General features: G+C 36.7%; 1 protein-coding gene across 1 annotated transcript in view; it reads left to right on the top strand.

Moving 5' to 3' along the window:
• FHL5 (four and a half LIM domains 5) overlaps nucleotides 1-18018 on the top strand; it is a 43784-nt gene that overhangs the window by 3915 nt on the left and 21851 nt on the right. The window lies entirely within an intron of this gene.

The raw sequence follows: 18018 nt of genomic DNA, 5'->3' as shown, positions 1-18018 counted from the left end.
GGTATACCTTTTTCTTAGGGTTGTTATGAGGAATAAACATGTTATATTAAAATTACCTGCTACAGTGCCTGGCACAGAGTGTTAAGTGCTACTTATTATTATCATTAGTCAATGATAATAACTTAGCCTCTCCATTCTTCTCCAAACCAATTTTTACTATGGCACTGATGTGCATGCACACACACACACACACACACACAAACTACTGCTCACTCATACCGAATGACCTTCAGCAAATTAAGAATAGAGCAAATGCCTCTTTTCTTTCAAGCTCCCATAGGCACTTTTTGGCAGACCCCTCTGTACACAGACCTAACTGAACTCAGTCACCCTCATCTTTTAGATCTCGACTCAGGTGCTGCATCTTCCAGGAAGTACTTACAGACCACCCTCCACCCAAGTCCACATTTCATACCACTTTTGAGTATTCTCACATTACCGATGTGCCTTCTGGCCTCACATTATAATTTCATTTGTTTATCTGTATCTCCTATAAGACTATCTGTCCCATTAGAGTAAAGGACTGTGGCAATTATTGCTGACTTTCTAGTGTCTCACACACTCTTTTGCAGGTTGCAGGGATCAGTAAAGAATGAATACATTTTATAGACACATTTCCAAAGACCTGTAAAATGAGAAGTGGAGACAGGGAACAGAAAGATTTAAGATCTGGTTTGAGAAAAGGGAAATTTTGGATGTAACCCTCCAAATGCTGCTTCTGGGTTGGACTGTTAACACACTGGAAAGGAGAAAAAAAGTTTTAAATTCATAAAATAAACAAGGCTAATAAGTCCGTGAAATGGTGATAGTGTGATACAGAGAAGAGAGTCAAGGTTTTGAAATCTGGTCCATGTTGAGTCCCCTGTGAACTCAGGCAGATGAGTTTGCCTCCTTGCCTTAAAGATGGAATAAAAACACCTATTTTGTAGAATTTTGTATTAGAGTAATAGTAACAGTAGTCATATTTTATTTTTATTTTTTCTCAAATTCTTCTGTTACAATTCTGCTGCTACTAGCAAAGATTTGAGATACTCCTTTGCTTGTTCATTTTGCCAGAGCAATATTCACCAAATGGATCCGGAGTTTTATTTTTCAGTAGATCACTTTGATGTATCAGATTCATTATGTTATTTAAGAATACACTTTCTGGGTTTATTTGTGATTTAATCACAATTATAGCCCTGAAGATGGTGGGGAATAGGCTTCTGGGGTTCCTGTCTCCCAGCTTGATCCTGTTCCCTTTAATGATTCCTTTTCCTTACAGCTGTTCATAAAACAATTTAATTAACATGGTCATGTTACTCCTAGTATGTTTTAAAAGAGTATTAATAGTTGTCCTACAGAGCCAAAAAGTCACACATAAAGGTAATTCATTTATTCATATATTCACTCATTCATTCATCAAGTAGACCAAGCCAGTATAGCACCTACAGAAAAACTGGTCAAAGTGTTCAGTTTTCTTTAGAGCATGAATATCTGAATTATGTTGATGACCATTTCCTGAGTCTCCTTTGAACAAGGAATGGTCTATCATAAATTTTGACCAAATGCCTCTCAGTATAGAACTAACAATGCTTCAAATTTGTGGAAAATTGTGTCTTAACATAAAGATCAACACTTCTTTAGCAGATTGTGGGTATAATTTGCATGGAGGAAAGAAAAAAAGCATCTGACGCCAAGCTGTCATGCTATCTAAATGAAGTAAGATTTAATTTTTAAAAATTATTTCTGATCCTATAATTACATTCACTCTATTAATCTGTTCTCTTGAACATTTTTATAGTTATACTATCACAGAAGATTCTAATCTTTGAGAGTTTTTTTTAATTAAACAACTGTACTCTTAATTTTATTCAATATTTTATTTCTCTTATTATCAAAGTGATACGTTGTACAATTTCTATAAAGTACTGAACAGTAAAAATGTTTTAAAAAAATCCATAACTTCAATCAAGAGGCCTAGCATTTGAGTGTATTTTCTTCTAAACTTGTTTTCTACTCTTTAATAGTATTTATGTGGTTGAGATCACACTGATTATTCACTTCATACTCTTTTTTTACAATTAAAGCAATATCAGAACCATTTGCCATGTCATTAAATTCTTTTCCAAACACCATATTAATGATTTCTAGTACTATTTTAAAAGTCATTTAGTAAATAATTTCATATTCTTTTAAGCAGCATGTAGAAGTCCTTTTCAAATCCCCAACTTAAGCATAATTTAACAGTCAACAAAATAGAACTAAAAAACACAAAATATACTTTGAAACTTTACATCAGGGATCAGTAAACATTCTTTGTAAAGGGCCAGACAGTAAATATAGAGATTACTTAAAATAAAAATAAAATCTTAAATAAAATAAAGCAGCCACAGAGTGTATATAAATGGAAGAGTGTGGCCATGTTCCAATAAAACTTTACTTATGGACACTGAAATTTAAATTTCCTATTATTTCACATGTCAAAACATTGTATTCTTCTTTTGGGTTTATGTTTTTTTTCATCATTTAAAAATGTAAAAGCTATGTTTCGGTCTCAGGCCATACAAACACAGGCAGTGGCTAGATTTTGGTCCTTGGGCTCAAGAAGGCAACCTCTAATCTGAAGCCTGGTTCCAAGAACACTGGCTTCACCAGGTTTGAGAAGCTTCTGTGAACACATGTATATGCATATATTCTTAAGAAGAGGTAAATAGCTTTCATTAGATGCTAAATAAATTCTGAAACTAAAATGTTTAAAAATCACTGTTTCAGATAATATACATGAAAGAGCTTTGTAAGCCATAAATCTTTTTTTTAAAGATTTTATTCATTTATATGAGAGAGAGTGAGCATGCACAGAAGTGGGGGGGTGGGAGGCACAGAGGGGAGAAGGGAGAAGCAGGCTCGCCCCCTCTCCCCACTGAGCAGGGAGCCCCACCACAACCCACAGGGGCTCCATCCCAGGACCCTGAGATCGTGACCTGAGCCTAAGGCAGACACAACCAACTGAGCCACCCAGGCGCCCCAACCATAAATCATTATTAAAACACATATTGATATTTTACTTATGACATTATTCAATTAAACCCCAAATGACCTGAAAAAATTGATTAATAGAAATAAAAGTATGCCATTACCAGAATTGCACCTGGGAAACTGATACTTGAAATCCAAAACCTTATAAACTATGACCTAAAGAGAAAATAGTTAAGTCACATTCCCAAACACACTAAAAATAAGAATTTCTGATCAAAGTAATTAGAATATTTATTGTTTTGTTTGTTTTTCGACTGAACCAAGAGCTTAGAAATAATGCTAATCATTCCTTCATTTTGTTTTTAAGTTTTGAACTACAAAGCTAGCATAACCAGAAAATCCTAATTTTCAACATCCTGGTTAATAAAAGCTGGTATATGTATTACTGTCTCTCCCTCCTCCCCTTTCCCCACATACACATTCACACAATACAACAAACAGACTGAAGAATGAAACCACCTTTATTGCAACATATGTGTGGATTTGAAAGCTCCACTTAATCGTGTATCTCGACTTTTTGAGTTCTAAGACAATTGCGAAGTAGACACAGGTGTCATATGTGAACTGACTTATTATCAATTTTATTATTATTAAAGCTGAATTGGAAAAGGTTTTTTTTCCAAAGACTGCCCCTCCCAGCCCAGGGCGGGAAGAGCACGTGGGCTCCCGCAGTAGCCGCGCTCCTTCGTGGGGCTGAGCGGCTGCAGTGGGCTGCCTCCAGCGAGAGGAGCAGAGTTGAGGCCCGTGCACCGGCAATTTCCACTAGAGTGGTGGGGAGAAAGTGGGTTACCCTGGAGAGGACCCCTTTGCCCAGTTACTTCTCAGTTAAGTGACTCCTCAAGTGTAACAGGATCAGAGAGCCGGGGGGGGGGGGGGGGGAACGTTTTATCCACATAATTTCAAAAGAAGAAGTCCTTTAAATGACAAGTATAGAAACCTGAGGAAATGAGAGCTCGCATATGATTTTTTTTTTCTCATGATTTTTAATTCAAAAAAGCATTCTTGGCTTCTTATAAATTTAAGTCATCGAGGTGACTTGCAGAAATGCCAAGTCAGAGATTTTTAGTTAACAGTGTATGTCACAGACCTGCTTTTACAAAGCGTGGTCTTCAGTTGACCAAGAGCAAAACAGTAGGCTAAATATATTCATAGCAATGTATAGTTGAGTTTTTAAAGCTCTGACATGTAAAAATACTTTGTTTCTAAGTGACTTTTCTCTTGTCCAACTATGGTCGAAATGCTGCCCTCCAGGTGTGGTCTTTCAAGTGCTCCCTGGCTTGTTGCCCACAGCCCTCAGCATGCTACGCACCACCTCCACAGCTGTGTGGACTCCCCACTGCCTAGGAACCTTCCCCCACCTTTTCCTAGAAGCTAGCCTTACTCAACCTTCACAACACAGCTCTAGAAGAAGCTTTACTTGAAGTTTTCTAGAAATTTCCTGAAATTTCCAGAGCGCTCCATGCATTTGTCCAAGTATCTCTGCATGTCGTCTCTCCTTTCTGCCCTCATTCCTTCCATCCGCAATATTTACTGAGTACTCAGCATATGCTGGTATGATGCTAGACAGCAGGAGTCCGGTGGGAACAGAGCATCTGTCCCGCCTGAAGTTTACTGTTGAGCAGGAAAGATGATGAACTAGAGCTAAGGCCAACTGTATGTGAGGAGTACTGAGAGCCGTGAGAACTTAAGAGTCAGGTTCTTCATCCGGTGGAAGGGTCATGGGTAATGAAATTTTCTGTGAGTCTCTCCCACGCCAGGATGGAAGCTTTTCACAGGGGAGATCTGTTTGACCTTCACTGCCAAGCACGGTGGATGGCCCAAGTTGGCACTCCAAGGCTCTTTGTGAAACCCACAGAACTAAAGTACACTGTGTTCAGAGAGCTGTTGGATATTGTTGGGTTTAAAATTGAAAAAGCCAGATTATGAAAGGTCTGGAATGCTATGTTAATGAGCTTGGATTATGAAAGTCACAGAAAGTAGCATGATTCAAACACAAGTCATCCAAAGACTCTGGATTGGTCTCTATTTAGAAAACAAGAGGAAAGTGGCTCTTTGGCCTAAATCTTTAAGATTCTGTGGCCAAACATCTGACTTCTTTCTTCCTGCATTCATTCAACACATACTTGAGCCAAGCTCCGTTTTAGGTGCCAGGGACACAGCCCTGAACCAGGCAGGAGAGGTCTCTGCCCCTGTGTGTGTGACACATTGGCGTGCCTTAAAAATTCACACACCGAGTGAGGCTTCGGGTGAAAATGAAAATAACGCTGAATCATAACCAATATTTGTCAGCTAATACTGTGAACATTTGGTTTCCAAGGGAATAATAACAGATTTTCCCATTTACTTTACCTCCAAAATTAGCACGAGCAACCTGGGATCAACACATCGTGTAGGTGTAAACCACAGTTGCCCAGTGAGGCTGTGAGCATTTTGACTGTGGTCATTTTCCTTTGATAGATGCCGAGAACCAACTTTATCTAAATCTTTAAGACTGAGAACAGATAAAAATTAAATGAAAGCTGGTTTTGGGCGCCTGGGTGGCTCAGTTGGTTAAGCGACTGCCTTCTGCTCAGGTCATGATCCTGGAGTCCCGGGATCGAGTCCCGCATCAGGCTCCCTGCTCAGCAGGGAGTCTGCTTCCCCCTCTCCCGCTCCCCCCTCTTGTGCTCTCTCTCTCTCTCTCAAATAAATAAATAAAATCTTTAAAAAAAAAAAAAGCTGGTTTTAAATATCACCATACAACAGCTCAAATGGTCACCCCCTCCATCACCAACAAATTCTGAACTGTCAAGAGAGTAATTTGAAATTATTGATTATTGTTATCACCAAAGTACAGGATACAGTTCTGCCTTGTGTCTTTTTAAATCACATTCTTGCAGGAAGAAGATTATTTAGCTTCAGGCAGAAATACTAGAAAAACTAGTTTAACATCAACTTCCACCACCCGCCCTACATCCCCCAACCCAAACACAAGCCACACTGCACACATACCCACATGTATTCACATACACACAAATATACAAACCACACATACACACGTCGCTACCTCATTTTTTTTTAGGTGAGGATCCAGAAAATAAAACCAAATGTGGTTTTGGATTTTTCTCCCCAATTTCAGAGTGAACCAATAATAACTATAATAAATAAAAACCCAATAGAAATTGAATCGCCTTGAATGTTGGAGGGGACATGTACTTGCTTTTGAGGATAACCGGTTTGTTTTCCACAGCTAATGGCAGCTCGGCTTGAGCTACGGAGTGAACCTCTCTGCTTACTCATGTGAGGTGGTTACCTGGTCAGTAATTCAAACCTGAAGTGCCAGATACAAATAAGGAGAGCTTTCATTTTTTTCGCCTTGGGACAAAATCACAGCAGTAACCAAAGCCGTCACTCCATACAAGCTTTTTGCCCATCTATATATGAAATGGCTTCCATTAGCAGCCGGAAATCTGAACTCCGGCGGAAGCTTTTCCACAAACCACTTTGTCAGCTTTCAAAAAACAGTCAATGTGCCTGCCCGAACTTCAGTTTTTCTCACTTGTTAGATGAGAGGAACAAACTAAGGAATTTCAAAAATCCCTCCCAGCTCCTAGATTTAGTGGTTCTGTCAAAATGGGATTGGATGAGAAGCATGCTTTTACAGGGAAGGAAAAATATCAAAATAACCGTGGCACTAAGAGGATTTATCTCTAAATATCTGACTGTACCCAGAGGGGATTCCTTTTCCTGAGTTTCCCAAAACTCTCTTCTGGGGTCCCCCTCCTCCCTCCTTCCCCGCCTAGTTCTAATGGTTGACTTTTTTTTTTTTTTTAGTAAACTATTATAAGAAAGACTGGTTGTGCAACTAATTTATTGGAGGGTGGAAGTTAATTCTTTCTTCCTCCTTGAGAGAACAAGGTCATACAGAGCAGAGCTGAGAAACAAATTGTAAAAAATTACCAAAATGGTGGTAAGTGTAAGATTCCTTTAAGTGGGTCACTAAACTAGCACCCAATTTTGGCCGATCTTAAAGAAAATCTTTCATGTTTATTTAACAACCTGGTCCCGTATAGGTCACTCATTACAAAGCAGTAATCTAATCTAAAAGAAGCTTGTTAAAATTCATGCAAATGACAGATGTGGTAATAAAGTAGTGTGTGATATATAAAAAATTAATTTTGATTAGCAATGTGGGTATTTTCTATTAAGTGCTTACAAAATTTTATTTGGAAGATATATTCCATTTTTCCTAATCTTTCTGGAAAATAGCAATGGATACTATCTTCAGAATGTAGTTTCCATATCTGTAAAATGAGTAGTAACTCATCTATCTCTTCTAGTTCTTATATTCTATGATTAGGAACAAGAGAGTCAGGTGAAATAAATTTAGTCTTTTGATTTGTGTTAACATTTTATTTAATTTTTAAAATAGACCGCACATGCATTTGGAACAAAATTCAAAAGGTACAAAGGGCTATATAGACAGTGAAAAGTAAATCTCACTAAATAGTGAAAAATAAATCTTCCCTGTCTATTCATTACACTCTGTCTTGTGGTTTCTCCAAGAATGACTCCAAGTTTGTTCTTTTGGGAGGTTTTTTTTTTTTGTTTCTTTTTCTTTTTCTTTTTTTTTTGAGAGATAGTGTGAATGGATGGGGGGCGTCATGGAAGGGGGAAGAGAGGCAGGGGGAGAGAGAGAATCCTAAGCAGGCTCCACGCCCAGAACTGAGCCTGGCCATACAGCACTCAATCTCATGACCCTGAGATCATGACCTGAGCCAAAATCAAGAGTCGGATGCTTAAATGACCGAGTCACCCTGACGCCCTGACTCTAAGTATTATTTAAGTGAAATGTCACTTGCTAAGAAGCCAAGATTGGTTTTGACCAATACCAAATACTATAACACTATTAGGATAACAAATTGTAAATATTCTTAAAATTTGTCATTTTCCACCTATAATTACTCTATTTCCTATATACTTTCCTCCTCAGCAGTGTTTATACTTGCATAACTCATGATTGTTTTTAAGATATTTTGATATGTATTATCTCATTTGCTCTAAAGCACCATTTATGGACATCATTTACAATATTCTATTTTGCAAGGCAGAATATAAATGCCATTTTTTTTACCATATATGTATTTTGGTGTTGCCAAAATGCCAAAAATTAGGATGCTAGTAACTGAGTGGTTTTATAAAGTGTACTGTTATCTGTCCCAAAAAATCAACTGAAAGTTAAGAATGTGGTGATAGGTGTGCCTGGGTGGCTCAGTCGGTTAAGCGTCTGCCTTTGGCTCAGGTCATGATCCCAGGGTCCTGGGATCGAGCTTTGCGTCAGGCCCTCTGGTCAGCAGGGAGTCTGCTTCTCTCTCTCTCTTTCTCTTTCTCTCTTGCTCTCACTCTCTCTCTTTCTCTCTTGTTCTCACTCTCACTCTCTCTCAAATAAATATTCTTTTTTAAAAAATAATTAATTAAAGAATTTGGTGATAGTTTAGAAATGTCGTGCGTATGACAAGGGGTGCATATGCCTTAGCACCAGCCCTTAGTAACAGGCCGTTGGGCTTCACAGAAGTGCTTGGGACTGAGTCCTCCCCACATCTGTGAAGGACCAGGCAGAGCTCCTCCCATCCAAGGTCCAGCCCTCCCCTCCCCAGCCCTCAATAGGCTCAGTAGGAGTCAAAAAGCTGCAGGAACTACTAATTTTGAACACAGAATAAAAAGATCCAAAGAGACAGCAAATACCTACTCCACGTCTACCATCATCTGCAAAACTGCTGGTACAACCGCAAAGAGATAGGACCCTTGTTATCCTTTGATTTGGCCTATTAGTTCCGAGGAAAAGAAAGAGTATCTGGAGCCTCCACTCCAGAAATCAAGGAAAAGATACTTGAAGAGAGCTTCCAGTCACTGGGGAATCATGTGATGTGCCGCCCCCACCCCCACCCCCATCCCCACAGCAGAAGATTCTAAGACTGGAGGTGCTACAGCTTATTTTCCTGATCTTGAGCCATTATCACTTTCAATAATGTAGAAATCCTTTAATTATTACCATCAGTTTTTTTTTTATTTTTTATTGTTATGTTAATCCCCATACATTACATCATTAGTTTTAGATGTAGTGTTCCATGATTCATTGTTTGTGCATAACACCCAGTGCTCCATGCAGAACGTGCCCTCTTTAATACCCATCACTAGGCTTATTACCATCAGTTTTATCCAAGACATTTTTAAAGGTCACCCAGTAAGTACGGGGCACCGCTAGGCTTCAAATAGAGTGCAGAAATGAGTAAGACCCAGTGGATGCTCTCAGTGAACTTATATTATGGTTATAAGAAATACAACAAACCTCCAGAACATTTATAATATAAGGTAGAATATAAACAATGTCTAAGAGAAACACAAAGGGTATTCATTAAACATTCATAATACAATTTACAAATGTGCTTTTATATATCTTAAAATTCAGAAATGTCTGCGAGCTTTAAGTCCAAGGTGAAAGAGAACTTGTTGACAGGCTGTCCTCATTTCAGAAAGTTCAAAAAGGAACTCTTCTTTCAGCATTGTGTTTTATGAATTTGAAGATCATAAACCAACAGAAGCTATAATGCACATTAATGCCAGGATATATGAAAGTCAATATATTGTATGGTTAGACTTGGCTTATTCTCAGGAAAGAATTATATGATTGGTTGTGAAATCTTATTTATTGCTCTTAGTTGAATGTCTAAAAGTTCTTCCTAACTAATTTGTTTAACTGGAGTTGTCATTTAGGTAAGTCATGGATTTAAAAAACTACTTTATAGGCTCTATTAGATAAAGAATACATCTATCATTTTATATTGGCCACCTTCCAAATAAAGAACACTCTTCATTTTCTTGGATAGTTTCTAATACTGTTTTATCAGAATATAGATGGTTTATTTCTTATATTTAAAAACATATTTGTTTAAAAGAAAATCATAGAAAGTATTTTTTTGGTTGATTCTCTTATATTATGAGTATGTACTGTTAGTTTTTCAAGATTTTATAGGGTTCAAATGAATCGACTATCCTGTGATGATTGGAGTACTCGGCAAAGTGCCTGAATCCATGGTATTAAGCTAACCTGCTTAAATTGAACATGTTTGTCATCCTCTTAAGATGAATTAATTGAGTAAGGATTGAGCTTTCTCATCACTAATTATGGAGGGAAATTAGAGTTTATTTTAAAACATTCGGGACAATAAAATAGCCATCTTGGCTTTACAGCGAACAATTCACAATCTTTTTGTAACACATGATATTGAACTCAAAAATGGAAAGAAAAAAAGGTACAAAAGACACTGTATTTCCTCTCTGATGAAGTCTATTCCCCAGACCGTAGCATATTTTTCATGTGATCTCGTGCACTCAAACAGCTGCCCCTGTGGGGGTGACTCAGCTGATTAGTGTGTGTTAGAGGCATGGCCGACGTTCCAGATTCAGTCCTTCCTCAGTAGACTTAGTTTTTACAATGGCAGATCACTCTTCTTGCTAAATAAGCTTGTATTTGTCATTAGATGCAAGGGGAAGCAGATAGAAACCATGTTAAATAGATGAATCAAGGGAGCTCCCTTGATTCCCTTCCCTCAGAAAACAGCTACTAGTGTTTACATACTGGTGGTAGTTAATAAGTATGATGAAGGTGATCTTCAGATGAAAGGAAGATCAACAAAACAAACTGATATATTTACTACCCTTGAGGAGTTCCATAGAGTATTTGTTGAATTTCCCAAAAAAGCATAGAGAGGAGGCCGGGGGAATACTTTCTAATATTTATATTAGATGTGCAGTGTCCTCACAGACTCCATCTGTAGGAAATGGGGTTGACCTGGGGGGTTCATATACAAGAAACATTCACCCTGCCCCTACCATGTGTTGACCCTATGCTAAATACTTTTAGATAAATTGTCTCTTTTAGTGCTGTCCCTATGTATACCAAACCCTGCACTTAATCAGAACTTCAAACAAGACTTTGAGGAGACCCTAAGTCAACCTAGGAACTGGATCTTCTCTTCCAACACACCTTTTCCAGAAATAATAGCAATTTTGCAGGAAGTAGAAAATTCAACTTACACTGAAAGGCTTGTGGTTCCTTTGTGATCAAAATTGTAGAAGCAAACTTAATGATGAATTTAAAAACAGAAAATTGGGATCTGAATAGACAGAGATTTAGATAATTCAGTTTCATCTTAAAAGGAGTATTTTTTTGGTCTTGACAATTTTCTTATACCCCAGTGAGGAAAAAAAGAAATCAAGGATGGTATCAAATCAAACCTATATATTTTATAAGACTTCTACTTCTTTTATTTTTAAAGAATATAATGTTTAATAAAATATAGTTATATATTACCATGGTATATTTATCACTATTTCAGTAATAGCTCCTATAATTAAATGATTCGGAATGTAATCCCTCCAAGAAAGCCATCGAAGCATTTTTTTTTCTTTGTTAGTATCCATAGAACAAATTAACCAGATGGAAAGCTTTAGTCAGCTGTTTTGTTTCATGGGAGAGTAGTTCATCAGCTCTCAGGAGAATTTGTATTTGACCTCTCCACACAAGACATTCAGCTTCCAACAAACTGGGTTTGCAAATATGTCCCTAGAGACTAATATCAAACATTCCACCACAATTCTATGATGCTTGTTTTAGGTTATTTTTGATTGATGGCCTGAAGTTATGGCTTCAGTTATTTTTAAAATTGTTTGTTGATTTTTTAAAAAGTAGTGTTTGAGGGGGGAAGAAAATAGACTCCTTCTTCAAAATGGGAACTACAGTTATAATTGTGCATTTTCCGTCAAGTATACCTACAGCCGATTTACCCATGACTTTTCCATTCTTACATCTCAGTTGATACTTGGGTGGGATCGTGAGCAGCTATTATTGTTCTCATTTATAGTTAAGGAACATAAGGGCCAGAAAGGTTAAATGGTTTCTACAACAGTGGCTAAGTTATACGCTAGTGCTCAAGCAACCAGGGCAAGATTCTACAGCTTCTGGATTCTAACCTAGTTCTCAGTATGTTCTGTCTTGGGTTACAAGCAAAAACAGCTAAGGAAGTACATGCAGGTCTGCTCAACTCAACCCTCAGAACCAGGAAAAGAAAAAAAACCCTAAAAGTAGAACTTCTTTATGAGTTATCCAAACTCCTTCATATTTTTAAAATATGTGCATTTTAATTTCTTCTGCTGTAAAACATATACTTACCCCATCTGGCCTAGTTTACACAGACTTTGGAAGATTTACTTTTTCATATATCTCATTTAACTCCCTTAAACTCTGTCAAATTCAGTCACTCACTCAAACAGCATTTCGGCTAACATCAGAGATCTCAGAAGACAAAGATCTTGCGATCCTGGTAAAGACATGGTTTGTCTCAAAATGTTGTGCACAGACCCAAAAAGCCTGGTGTAACTTCCAACAGACAATTGAAGACAACCCAACGGCTCAAAAACTGCTAATAGGTTAAGCAATCGACTCTTGATTTCAGCTGAAGGTTAGGGAACAGAAAAGCCACAGGTGGACGCTCAACCGCACAAATGGGTGTAGTGTATTTGAAGAATAGGGAGTCGCTGGTGTGGCTAAAGCATAGGTGGCATGAGGGTGTGTTGGGCAGTGCTGGGTCTGGAAAGGGCTGGAGCGAAGGGGAACAGTAGCAAGGTTCTTTAAAGCATAGCATAAAGGGTCTTTATGCTAACTAATGGAGTTTAGACTTCAGTGTATAATCAAAAATGAGCTGCTGGAGGTTTTTTCCAGTGAGGGGAGATGATCAGAGGAGGTTGAGAAAGATTCTTCTTGAGCATGTGGAGGATGTTCTAGAACTCCCTAGAGGAAATTGAGCTTATCATTAGAGAACAAAAGTCATGTAGTAGAAATGTGCTTGGTTCCGCTCAATAGAGGAAGAAATCTTTAATAATCTCTTCAGAGCGATGTAAACTATGACCCATCGTAGATATGAGGAGGGCCTAAACTAAGATTTAAGGGATGCTTCTGAAGTGGGATTAACAGGATGTGGTACCCGATAAACACAGATAGGGGGTGCGGGCAGGGAGGGAGGAGAGGAGAATGATGGAAACAGTTGCCTCAGGAAACTAGGTGATTTCTAACTATGCACTGTAGATGGTTTCTATAACCATAGAGCATAGAGGAATATACTTTGTTCAATGAGGTTTCCAAAATGCTCCTGACTGGCCATCAGAGCAACAATTCAAATTTAAATCCAAAATGGGAAAATCACAGGTAAATTCAGTTAACTATAGTTTGAATTAAGATTCTTCATCCAGTTTCTGTTTCCATTGAAGTTTGGTATATCAGTCAGAAACTTCAAAGACTTAAACATTTTATACTAACACTTTCCAAGAGGATTTTAATACTCCTTACACCATTTAGATTTAGTTTCTCCCCAAGTTCTTCCCCAAAGAAAAGCAGAAACACATCTACTTTACTGAATCAATGAAAGCCTGCCTGGGCAATTGAAATAGTCCTCAGCACTCTCCTAGGAGCAGAGATGTATTTATATAGACTGAGTGAAGCTGTTTTGAATAGCTGGATGGGAATTAAGCCAGAAATCCCAGTAAACTTTGAATTAAAGAACTGTGCACTTTTACATATGTGCAAAAGTAGTAGTTATGGCATGATTTGCATCTATTTAGCAAAATTTACAGATCATGTATTAGAGACAGAAGTAATCTTAAATACCATTTATTGTATATCCTCTATTTTAAGAATTATAATCAATGTGAGGATTTTATACATTATCACCTGCCTCCATAAGGAACAAAAAGCTGTTATCAAAACAATGTAAGTTATAATTGATATTTAGAATAAAAAATATATGGTAATTCAACTACCCCAATAAATAAAATTCCTCAAAAATACACCGACAATAGAGATGTTACTGGAAGCCAGAAGGCTCAAATTATATCCTTGTACATTTCAACTCCACCATAGGAAGGAAAAGTCCTCTCACATTTGAAACTTGTAATCCATGACTGGAGAGTAATAAGATACATACAGGTTGTCCTTGATTTGTACAATGTTCATGCACAAAGCTCATGCATATTGTAACCATGTCTTTGCTTTGCACTTTTCATGGTACTGAGAGAGAGTGTATGAGAGAGAGAGAACTTCTCCCCTCTCTTGCATCTAAAATGGTCCCCCTCTGGGTGCCTGCATGGCTCAGTCAGTTAAGCATCTGCCTTTGGCTCAGGTCATGATCTCAGGGTCCTGGGATCAAGCCCCACATTGGGCTCCCTGCTCAGCGGGGAGTCTGCTTCTCCCTCTCCCTCTTGCCCCTTCCCCCACTGGTGCACAATCTCTCTCTTTCTCAAATAAATACATAAAATCTTTAAAAAATAAAAAATGAAATAAAATGGTCTCCCTAAGGTCTCTTTTGATTCAGTCCACATGCAAATCTTCCTTGTTTAGACAACTTCCATGACCACCATCAGCATGCAAAACCTTTCTCTAGATATTGCTACACCCTTGTGGATTATTTCTCTTTTGACAAACATAAGAAAGAATTGTTTAATACATACTACTCTACTTATTTATCCTCAACTCATTTTTTGAAATCTCTAAAAAAAATAAGCATTTCACATATAGGAAAGAATATTTCTAATTTATATGCAAAGTACAATAGCAACTTAGTCTAAGAAATCAAACATTTCCTATCAATTTGTGTGGATTTTTTTTGTAGTTTCAAGTTTTTATTTAAATTGCAGTTAGTTAAGATATAGTAATATTAGTTTCGGGAGTAGAATTTAGTGAATCATCACTTACACATAGTATCCAGTGCTCAATCACGTGCCCTCCTTAATCCCTGTCACCCATTTAATCCATTCCCCACCCACCTCCCCTGAGCAACCCTCAGTTTGTTCTCTACAGGTAAGAGTCTGTTTTATGGTTTGCCTCTCTCTTTTTTTGTTCCCCTATGTTCATCTGTTTCATTTCTTAAATTCCACATGTGAGTGAAATCGTATGGTGTTTGTCTTTCTCCGACTGATTTATTTTGCTTAGCATAAAACACTCTAACTCCATCCATGTCATTCAAAAGGCATGATTTCATCCTTTCTGATGGCTGAGTAATATTCCATTGTTTATATATACCATAACCTCTTTATCCATTCATCAATCAATGGACATTTGGGCTCTTTCCATGTTTTGGCTATTGTTGATAATTTTGCTATATGTGTATGTATCCCTTTGAATCAATATTTTTTTGTATCCTTTGGGTAAATACCTAGATCCTACATATTTGAAAACGTCTTTGCAACTTCTCAATACCCATCTAATTCCAGAAGTTAGATAATCTTAAATTGCATCTTGATTTTTGTGTTTACCATCATCACGCTTTTTAAAATAGCTTGAATAATATATATTTATTATGTTTAATAACATGTTAACTAACATACTAACATGTATTTTTAATATATTAACCTATTTATTATAATTCCTAATAATCAGTTTGGGCTGTTCTTGAACTTTATAAAAGTGTATTTACTTTTTTGCAAACTACTTGCTTCACTCGATATTGTAAATTTTATCTATGAAGATGAATTACCTGCAATTCATCTGTATGACCATACGTCTACTTCTGTATCTATTTTCCCTTTGATAGCTATTCAGAGTTTCCTGTCATGGCTACTATAAACTATGCTGCTATGAGCATTCTTGCATATGATCTCTGCAAGATTTTATGATTTACACACTTAATGGGTGAAATTGCTGAGTCATACAAAAGGTACATGTTCAACTTTACAATATTATGAAATACTGTTTTTCAGAGTAATTTTATCTGTCCATCTTTCACTTTTATTTTCAGTGTGTGAGCTTCTGTTGCTCCTTATCCTCACCAGTATTTGATATTGTCAGACTTGTTCATTTTTTCTGACTTTATGAGTGTAAATGTATTTCATTATGGTTTGCTAAACAGATCAAATCCAATTCCATGGAATAGATTCAGCCCTCTTTAAAATACCTGTCATTTAAAAAAGAAAAATATTTGCATATATCTTTTGCCCATTTTTCCAATAGCTTATTTTTAATTCTTATTGATTCATGGGAGTGTTTTATATATTCTGTATTCTAATCCTTTGTCAGTTATATATGTAGCAAATATCATCTCTTAACCTGTCATTTTGTGGTTCTCTTTTCTTTTAATAGTGTCTTTCTTTCAATGACCAATTTTTTTTTCCAAATTGTCAATCTGCTCATTCATGGTTTGTGTTTTTGCATCTTTTCAAAAACTTTCACTAGCTTGAGGTCATAGAAATTTACTCTTATATTTTAGTTTTGCTTTTCATATTGGTGATGGAATTGTTTGAGTATAGTATAAGGTAGGGCTCCAACCTAATTTTTCACCATATAAGTAACCAATTATTCCAGGACCATTTGTTGAATAATTTTTTTACTCCCATTAAACTGAAATATCATTCTTTATATGTCAAATATATCAATATTTATAAATATAAATATATCAAAAATAAATACATCATATTTATCTGATATGATTTGGTTATGATTTGTTTCACATCTGATTTGGTTCTCCATTCTATTACACCCGTCTCTTGGTTTATCCAGTTCTTTTTTTTTTTATGTTATATTAATCACCATACATCATTAGTTTTTGATGTAGTGTTCCATGATTCATTGTTTGCGTATGACACCCAGTGCTCCATGCAGTACGTCCCCTCTTTAATACCCATCACCAGGCTCACCCATCCCCCCAACCTCCCCTCCCCTCTAGAACCCTCAGTTTATTTCTGAGTCCATAGTCTCTCATGGTTCATCTCCCCCTCCGAATTCTCCCGCCTCATTTTTCCCTTCCTATTATCTTTTTCTTCTTTTTTTAACATATAACGTATTATTTGTTTCAGAGGTACAGGTCTGTGATTCAACAGTCTTACACAATTCACAGCGCTCACCATAGCACATACCCTCCCCAATGTCTATCACCCAGCCACCCCCATCCCTCCCACCCCCACCACTCCAGTAACCCTCAGTTTGTTTCCTGAGATTAAGAATTCCTCATATCAGGTTTATCCAGTTCTAAACTACATTTCCTTAATGACTTTAAGTTTTGAGATTTCATATGATAAGTGTTCCCACTATCATAAAGTGTAGATATATGGTGTTATATTTAATACCAGTATTATTTTTATTGTTTTCAAACATGGTATTTTTTAACATTGTATTTCTGGTGTATAAGGATTCTGTTGATTTTTGTGTATTGATTTTGTATCAAGGAACTTGCTGCCTTTCAATGATAATGAGATTGAACACAGTCTCATGTTTCTTAGTATTTGGATATCCTCTTTTGTGTAATATCTAGTCAAGCCTTTTGCACCTTTATTGGATTGTCCATGTTTTCCTTATTGATTTGTAGAATTTCTTTGTGTTCTGGATATGACTCCTTTGTTGGTTCATGAGTTACAATACCTTCTCTGATTCTGTGGTTCTTATTTTCACTCTCTTATCTTGAATTTTTTTAAAATAGTGGTCTTCAGTTTAATGTAGTCCAATTTATTAAATTTTTCCTATGTGGCTGCCTTAAGAAATTTTTCCCTATTACAAGTTAATAAAGATATCTTCTTATATTCTAAAAGGGTTAGAAAAGAAATACCACCTTCACAATAGTGAGTTTCCAAGTCTATGAACATAGCTTATCTTTCCACTCACTCAGGTTTTCTTTATATTCCTTCAAAGCGTTCAGTGTAGTGTTCTCACACATGCTTATTAGATTTATTACAAGGTATTTGAGGGCTTTTTAATGGTACCAAAAATGATATATGTTTTAAACTTCATTTTCTGTTTGTTGTTATAAGAATTAGATTTTTATATATAGACGTTTTATCCAGCAACTCTATTAACCCACTTACAAATTCTAATTGTTTATTATAAAATCATCTGGATTCTCTTCACACAAAACTCAGTCAGTAGCAAATAATGACATTTTATTTGTTCCCTTTCAATTCTGATATTTTCCTTTTTCTCAT

This window comes from Halichoerus grypus, chromosome 9 (assembly GCF_964656455.1).
Source record: "Halichoerus grypus chromosome 9, mHalGry1.hap1.1, whole genome shotgun sequence".
Lineage (NCBI taxonomy): Eukaryota > Metazoa > Chordata > Mammalia > Carnivora > Phocidae > Halichoerus > Halichoerus grypus.
This window is presented reverse-complemented; position numbering and strand designations above follow the sequence as displayed.